This window comes from Puntigrus tetrazona, chromosome 16 (assembly GCF_018831695.1).
Source record: "Puntigrus tetrazona isolate hp1 chromosome 16, ASM1883169v1, whole genome shotgun sequence".
Classification (NCBI taxonomy): Eukaryota; Metazoa; Chordata; class Actinopteri; order Cypriniformes; family Cyprinidae; genus Puntigrus; species Puntigrus tetrazona.
Genome location: NC_056714.1, coordinates 27,722,999 through 27,732,029, shown reverse-complemented (window position 1 = coordinate 27,732,029; position 9,031 = coordinate 27,722,999). Strand labels below are relative to the sequence as shown.

At 35.7% G+C, this 9,031-nt stretch overlaps 1 long non-coding RNA gene and 2 pseudogenes across 1 annotated transcript in view; 2 read left to right on the top strand and 1 right to left on the bottom strand.

Annotated features, from left to right (window-relative positions):
• Positions 1–1,493: 1,493 nt before the first annotated feature.
• LOC122360553 overlaps positions 1,494–9,031 on the bottom strand; it is an 11,601-nt gene continuing 4,063 nt past the window's right edge. The window contains exon 3 of the long non-coding RNA XR_006252814.1: positions 1,494–1,510. This is a non-coding gene — a long non-coding RNA (uncharacterized LOC122360553). The remainder of the gene's footprint in view (positions 1,511–9,031) is intronic.
• The window catches only part of LOC122360550, a 6,371-nt pseudogene continuing 1,422 nt past the window's right edge, over positions 4,083–9,031 (top strand).
• LOC122360552 lies at positions 4,882–7,387 on the top strand (annotated as a pseudogene).

Here is a 9,031-nt window from a genome sequence, read left to right as displayed (position 1 = left end):
GCATTAAGTGCAGAACTACAATTGCAGATTTAAAAAACCTTTTCTAAAACAAGGCTAGATTTTTTATAATAGCTTTTGACCTTATATATTTTTAACCTGTCACTTCTCATACCTTTGTCCTAAATGTTTCTGCGGAGTTATTTTCCAGTTTCAGCAGGCATTTTATGTTGAGACCTCAGAAAATTCTAGCCATGACAATTAAACGCATATCCTGTGTTTGCACCATTTTACAAACAAAACGCTTCAAAAAAGCTTTTGTGTTTCTGGAACAAATATAAAATAGGCTACTTTCAGAAATGTTTCAGAGATTGTTGGCAATTTACTCATTTTACTGGATGATTATTGCCGATTCATGCATTAAAGAGATAATTGAACAGCTCATTTTAGAGAGCATTTTTTTGTATTGGAAATGTCTGCCTTCTGAAATTATGATAAGGTTTTATTTATTCATAACGGTTCAACACTAGTTGGACTCTCTAATTCCACTGCCAAGGCTCCTTATAACTTTATTAAAGGCAGAAACTGGTGTCCTGTTTGAAACACATTGACACCATTGAAAAGGTGTCCTTTTAACTCTGTGCCAGCATATGCAATAGATAAGCTCATATTTCCATTCCCATTTTAACGTGTTTGGTTCATTCTTCTAACCTTTAATTAATTATTTAAAGCTTTATTTTGATAAATAGCCCCCATTAATAGCTTGCACCAGTTGTAACTTGCTGTGGAGCTTGGCAGCTGGCCTGTTTGGAGGCTGTCTGGTGCCTCAGCTGCCTCCAGAAGTGACAGTCGGCTCTCTGTATACACTATCTGACTGTTGGAAGCCTGAAAAATTTGAAATGTCATTAGGGGAGGTCATCTGTGGCCTCAGGAGGGGCTGAGTCAATAGGGTTCATATATGCCTCTGCAATGGAGCAAGTGGAGACTTGCATTATATGAGTGGCCATAGGGTCTTTTTGAGGCTCCAGGGCCATCTGTACACAATTTAAATGGTGATAAGGTCCAATTTGAACACCTCCATATTGAGCTAAAATGGAAGAGCCTCTTTTGCAGTGTTTGCTGGGAAGAAGAAGTACAGTCCGGATTGGGACTTTGGAGAGGAGGTAGCAATCTCTGAAGAGGGTAAGAGGAGCTGTGTTTCAATGGCCAGGCCACTGTGGATGGATGGGCTCATTGGGATGTACATTGGCCCTAATGCATGCCAGTGTATGGATTTTACAGGTCTTGGTGCATGGTGTCTGTATAGGTGAGTGATAGATATCATGGTTAGCATAAACAAGGAAATATGGAGGCAGCTGTTAGGGAGCTTATAACAGGGCAGGCAGCATCTGGCTGAAGCTGAGCTGCTCCAAATGGGCTTCAGACTCTTTAAAATACTCACATTGGTTGGGGAAACACACAGGAGATGTTGTAATTGTTGTGCTCTGGCTTGATAGAGATGGTCTGCAATTGTTGTGTCTGTATTCCTTGGCTGGCTGTCCAAGGAAGTGTGAAAATTGACATGCAGGCAGTGCTGTGGAAAAGAAAGAGAGAAAGTAAATGATGGTGCTTGATGGATAAAACACACCGATGTTCTGAAAGCATGTAAATCATAGATATCTATATGTATTTGTGTGATTTTACAGAGATCATTTCAACAAATTAGCTTCTCTGAGTAGAACTGTTAGAGAGCTTTAAAGATGGCCGCTCCTAGAGTGAGTGAAAGCTGGTGGACCAGGTTACTTCCTGACTCACTCGATACTCTGTGTAGGTTACCACTGTGTTCAAGTGTATAAAGCCATTTTCAAATAAAACTGCTGAGAAAATGATCATATTTGCAAGTAAACAACTAATTATCAATAGTAGTAATGGTATCGCAAAACTAAAAAGGAACCTTTAGGAGATCAGATTCTGGTCTGAACTGAGTGAGTGTGGAGTGTAAACACTGTAACTGGAACTGTTTTTATTTGCTTGTTTTTAGTTAAATCCTAGAGTATTGGACTAGTTAGAAGCATTAGTATGGACTAGTCTCTGATTAGGTAACTTTAGAGGGCCTCGTTTAATTTTTGGCATGGACTAGTTAAAGCACAGCACAGATTATGATTATCCATTTATTTAATCTACATAGACTGTAAAACTATAAATACCAACATTTTGCTGTAAGTTTGGCATTGGTGCAGATGATACATTAACCTCTTTCAGTGATTATTAATCGATAATGATTCATCTTTTGATTTTATATTCTCAGGTGTCCATGCAAATGGAGGAAGCTGAATTGTATTTAAATGAGTAATTTAGTTAATATAAATGAAAATCCATATGATTTCCCAAAACATTGTTTTTACACAAAAGCAGATAAACTAAAGGGTTAAATGCTAAAAGAATGGAAGAATGGAAGATGTAGGTAACTTTGATATTCATACCCTAAAACATTTCCAGCATTTAAAGGGTTAAATTTGAGTCCTCTTGGGGCACTAGAGTAAATGAAACTCTATCACTTTGTCACTGTTAGCAGTTTTTATCAGATATCTTAAAATGTAAATTACTGCCCCCTCTGGATGGATCAGGAAGAAGGGTCTGTGTCTCTAATGGGAAATGAAAACAGTAAAGGCATGCATTCATTCTCTCATTTAGAGCTAAAACACGTTTTTATTTTACTAAATAAATTGTTCCAGTACGCTCTCTCTGTACAGTCCTGTCATAGCCAACTCAATGAGCTTTAACCCCATTATAGCTACTCTCACATCACAAAGCATAATTGTTCTGTGAACTTTTAATTCACAACCTCATCTCTCAAAAACTAGTACTAGTAGAATTAGAACTACTCCAAAGTTTTCTCTTGTGCACAAGTAAACGCTAAAGTCCATCGTTGAGGACAACTGCAGTTAAAGTTTCATACAGCAGTCTGTAAATCAACTTTTATATGTTTATAGGTACTATAACCACACTTCTGGAAGAATTAGGTTGTAGTATTCCCATGAGGCTTTATTACTTATTGAGCCATAATGTACTTTGACATCAAAGAACATTGATAACATCACTGTTTATGGTGTCACTGTTTATTTACTCTAAGAAGTTGTAGTTCAGACATTTATTTGCTATGCCACCTTTCTAATCTCAGTTTCTGCTGTGTATATAATATTGCTATAATACTGTTTTTTGAAATCTTATTCTTTACTGAGCCATGAAGTGATATAAAAAAAAAAGACTTGATAACCTGATAAATTGATACATCATCTTGCCATATCAACATTTTCTTTCTCATCCTATATTTAAAGTTTTAATGTTTAATGTTATGTCTTATGTCTTGATTTTTTTCTAAAAAAAAAAAAACTGCCCTCCTCTGGATGAATAAAACAAATTGGGTAGATGTGCGTAATGTGTTCACCCAGGAACAACACTGCGATTAGCAAATCAGATTAAAATAAATAAATAAAATCAAATTTGTGAAGTTACACAAGGCTTACAATCAGTGTTAGTACATCGGTATCATTCATATATAATTAAATCTGATTTTAGGCATTACTCATAGGTAAGGTTAGGTTTAGGTGTAGAGATACGGCCAAGGCTAAATTTTTGATTAAAATGTTGTTCCAGGGTAAACTAAAATGTATCGACCCAGGAACGCATTGAACAAAATCTTTCTGGGGAAAATGTTGCTTCTCTGAAAGTGCTTTTTGAGTTTTAATAAAAACATATATTTTTAGGGTCATACTGTTAAGCTTCTGGTTAAACCGTAATATTCACATGCAAAGTTATATAATTTAGTAAGCCAGAATGTACTTTGACGTCAATAAAAAAAAAGAATCAATAATTTGACGTCACTCTGTAAACCTAACAGTATTTAGCAAATAAGTTGCGTATTTTTTTAATTGTATAACCATGTTTATACTTTTGCAGAATTATATTTCCGTAATACCTGCTTTGGAAAAGTAAATGAAAAAATATTTCTGAAAAACAATAGCATGGCGTGTTAATCATCTGATGACACCGTAACTATATCAGTAGTCATTCTTATAATTTCAAAAGATAACTGACCCAAAAACATTCTGAATATGCTTTGCTTTTCCTTGAATATACTAAACGTTTTTTTTTTGTTTTTTTTTTACAGAACCTTGAAAAGAAAGAAAACAAGATCTCCATTTGGGAAATCCAGTTTTTCTCACTGCAACGTAAGACTTCACATTCCTGTCTTAACTGGTTAAAAGCGGCACTCATTCTTTGTTAAACAAAGTGAAAATGTGACCTTTTCTCTAAGCATACAATGCGCGTTATTTAGTTACCCGCTGAATGAAATCTGCCGGCACTCTATTTACAAAACGAACCCACAGAAAGCCCAGCTCACAGCGTGCATCTGTCATGAACTTGACTCTTACAGCTGTTTAAATGGCGGTTGACAATGCACAGTTGTTCCGACAGCCTTTCCTTTCACCGTATATTCATCCTTTGTTTACGCCTCAGTGGGTTTTTCTCACTTAACCAGAAAAGCCACAACAAGACATACCTGCTTCCTAAATTTTCCTCTCCTCATTCAAGAAGCGCAGAGGGAATGAATAGAATATTTGATGTAATTGCTGCATTTAATTGACTGTAAGAATAGTTTTACTAACCTATCTACTAATGTCTGAGGCCTATAAACTATTTTCTCCCACATACACACGCACTATATATTTTTTTGACTCATATATTAATATTAGACTAGTCGGTTGTCAGAATTTCCTCCTTTTTTCTACACAGACAAAACCAAATGATCTCTTATTTACTCATCTGCCGCCTAGTTATTCATTCTTGTCTACAAGTGACAAGATCCATGAACTAGAACTCAGAACAGCAACGTGCAGCCATTTTTCCGTGCAGGGTGTGTGTGTGTGTGTGTTCTTCAGAAAGGGATTGCGGAAAAAGCTGCATACTTTTTTTTTCCCTTCTAAACCAATCGGCATTGCTGTTGCATGAGTCACTCCCACACCCTACCCTTATATGACAAAGAGGGGAGGGGCTGTTTCTCAGACCGGACAGTGAAATGGTGGCTGCTTGTACAAAAACAGCAGCAGCAGCAGCATTAGGAACTGAGCAGCTACGGACGCATTTACAGGTAAGATCCGTAGCTTAGAACATTATCCTGCTTCTAGATTTTACTAAACATGCATCCTGTGACGTAAATATGGAACATTTGTGCTGCTTCGTGCAACTGAATGATGCTATTCGTCCAACTCACTGTTGAGCTAATTGTGTTAGCCTGTTTACAAGGCATCCTGTCATTCATTCAGCCTAGAAACCTATTTCGTCAAACAGACAAGCTGTATGTTTGTAAAAGCTGTAAAAACTCTCAGCATTTAGTTGGCATTTAGGAAATCTTTCCATTTATAGTAAAGGAAAACTTGAGCGAAACCACAAGTATGACATCATTCATTTTGCCATGTGGTTTAATGGGTATGTCAGGCACAACATGCTTATCAACTGCATTGTAGTATTAAAAGTTTTGTTTGTTTTCTCTGCTAACCGGTTGTTGATTAGTGTTAAATAATGAGTGAATTCGAATCAGTACTTCCTGCGAGCTTCTGAATTCTGAAAGCAAGCGCAAAGATCTGTAAATTAAAATGAACGTTTGTATGTAGGTTTAGATTTCGACTTTGTATCGTTCGAAAGTTCAGATTTTTAAAAAGATCACGTAAAAAAACTACCGCTCAGGACAGCGCAGATTCAGAACTGGACAGCAGCCTTTTACGGTCAAAGAAAGAGAAAACATAGTCCCAATAGAACTCCTATCAGTGTCTTTTTTAGCTGGAATTTAATGGTCATTAAACCTCACAAGTAACCAATTTGGAAACTACTACTTCTAGAGGATTGACTCGCAAATGATCCCAACATAGACTAATGTTCCTAAGCTAACAACATGACAATATACAATATGTTGTATATACTAATATGCATATACAATACAAAATGTGCACAAAGTAAAATTGAGTCAGTTTGAATTCCACTGAACTATTTTATAATTGAATTAAATGAAAGTTTACATCAATATATATTTACACCCAATATATTAGTATACATTTATGCTCAAACAGAGAAGGCAATTTATTAGACTTTGCTAGTTGCAAAATAGTAACTGTCGCAATGTGGAATTGCCCTTTCTGTAAAGTCTACACACAGTGCTAAAGACAGCTTTCACCTTTTCCTTTTGCCAAAGGGCTTGCACTGTAAAAGCCATTGCAGTACATTCAAAACCATTTTTTGAGGATTTTAAAATCGAATGTCCAAGGAAGCATGCCAGTTTGAAACCTTAATGTTCAGGAAGTGTTGAATTATCATTATGATCTGTGCTGTTTTTAAGCGATTCATTAAGAACATGTTTTCCTTTCGTTTCAGAATCAGCCAAGACTGAAAGCCCAGAAGAACCAAAGACTCATCTATGGCAGAAAAACAGCAGATCAAAGCGACTGCGGTCAAAGTGCTGTGCTATGGAGAAAGTCTCCTCCTTCGCGCCAACATTGACCCTCTCTTTGGGATTGTGACTTCAGTGGTCGGAGTGGTCAGGAAAGGCCTGCGTGGATCGAGGAGGACAATGAGATGGATAAGGACTTCAAACAGATCCACGAGAAGCTAGAAACCATCTCAGAGAAAAACAAGCAGACCCTGCGAAAGATTCGCATCAACGAAATCAACGAGACTTACGGTAAACACGAGGAAACTATCAAGCATCAGTATGCGATGCTTTTAACACCATGGTGGAAAGAGTTAAACTGGACCCTGACAATTCAGATCGTCACTTGGGCGAGTTTGTGAAGATCTACGAGGCGATGGGATGGACATGAGCTTAGATACGTATTACCGTGGATTGAAGGGCACCTCTATGTTTGGGAAGCCCATCCTGCAGGTTTACCTGGAGAGCTGTCAAAGAAACAAAAGGTGATGGAGGCCCGCTGCTCTCACATCATCCACCTGTTCTACATCGGTCTAATGGCACTGATGGCCTACACTGCCGCCACTGAAGACGACGAGGACGAAGTGAGAGACAAATGGCACCCGAGGGTCACCGAAATTCAACAAAAGATGCTAGACGTTCTGGACCAATGCACTGAAGAGGAAAAATGAAATGGGAACATTGCACTGAATGATTGCTGAGACAATTCATTTCCTATGCTGAAAGTTTAAATGTCATCTTGAATTAGGAAATTTTAATAAATCGTGTGGGGTGTAAATGGGTGAATTTTTTTTTCTGCTTGCCAATGGACTTTTAGTTCGTAACACTGTATATGACAGTCTTTTTTTTTTAAAGTATATTAAGCATGTTTTGGTCATTATTGTGACTGAATATAGCATAAAAATATTACCAATATCATATGAGCCTTACACATTATTATGAATTATTATATAATTGTTTGCTTATGTTTTGTGGAACATTTTTTTATTCTTTTGCACAATAAATTAATCTATTTTCCTCTCAAATCCTGGCAATTTGTCTCTTTATTTGTCATTTTAAATGATCAAACGTGATTTCTGCCAAGTCAATTCAGACTGTGAGTGCAGAATGCAGATGAATATGGAAATTGCACTGATTTGCATTAAATGCAAACTTGTCGACGTTTCAGAGGCAGAATGCTTGATCCGAACTTTCAGGTTCAGTGCAAGTTAAACTCAATGAAAAACATTTATGTCAAAATGCTGACTACAATTTCTGCTTCTTTCTTTTGGGTTACATTTTGAATAATTTGCTTTACAATGAACGTTAATGAGGCAGTCCTTATTTACTCTATATATTCCATGTTTTAGAAGTATTACAAGATTTGACAACATGCATGCTAGCATGATTTTAGTGTAAAATCGTCATTTTACCATGTAAAACTTAGTCATCATGACAACCAAAAAAAAAAATTAAATATGACTTAAACGCATTTACAGCTCAAATAATATAGATGTTTTGACAGAATTAATATAAGAGATAAATAAAAAGACTGTCAATTCTGCATTTAAATTCTCCAGAAATTGACCTCAAGTGCTTAACCATAACCTTATTCTTTTGCTTATTGTTTTTAAGAAAATAAGGAACAAAATTACTAATCAACAATATATAACGAATACTGATTGAGCTTAACTAGTATTGAACCCTTTTTACATCATTTAGATACTACTATAGTCCATTAATTGAAATATCAGTTTTACTAATATTTGAATTTTTATATTTTAAGTTTTGAAAATCATTTGGTATTAATCATATTAGGGTTTTTGTATTTTTTTGTAGTGCTGTCAAATGATTAATCGCATCCAAAATTACATAATATATATGTTTGTTGATGTGTATACTTATGTACGTAAGTACACACACACATGGATGTATATATTTATAAAAATGTGAAGTCTATATAAAAAAAGTCTATATAATAAATATATTTATATATGCTATTAATTATATGAATATAAACATATTAGGGCTGTCAGTCGATTAAAATATTTAATCGTGATTAATCACATGAGGTAACTTTTATAAATATTAGCTGAATGTGTGTACATTTATATATATACTTATATAGAAATATACATATTAAATGAAATGCGATTAATCATTTGACAAAGCTATTTTTATTTCAGAATTTAGTTATTTTATTTATTTTAATTTGAGCTATTTCAATAATTAAAATGATAAACTAGCTAAAATAATATATGTATTTAACATTTATTTTATTTCATGTACGATTTTTTCATTTCAAGAAGCAGTAGTTTTTAGATTTTGTTTCATTTGTAGTTAACTATAATAACACAGACTGACCCTGGGAAAATCCTTTTGTAAACAGTGATGCCATTTAAAGATTTAAGATTGTGATCTGTTTCCTTCTTCAGGTGAACTAACCGATAAGACTATCTTCCTCCGGACACAATGGCTGACAATGAGGTATATGAGGACCCAGAGAAGCTGAAGAGGGGTCTGGTGAAGGTTCTGGAATGCGTGGCCACCATCTCGTCCGCAGCAGCGGTGGTCAATCCCATCTTCGGCGTGGCTGGATCTCTCATCCGAGTGGTGCTGCACCACGGGACGACGAGAGACATCCAGAAACTC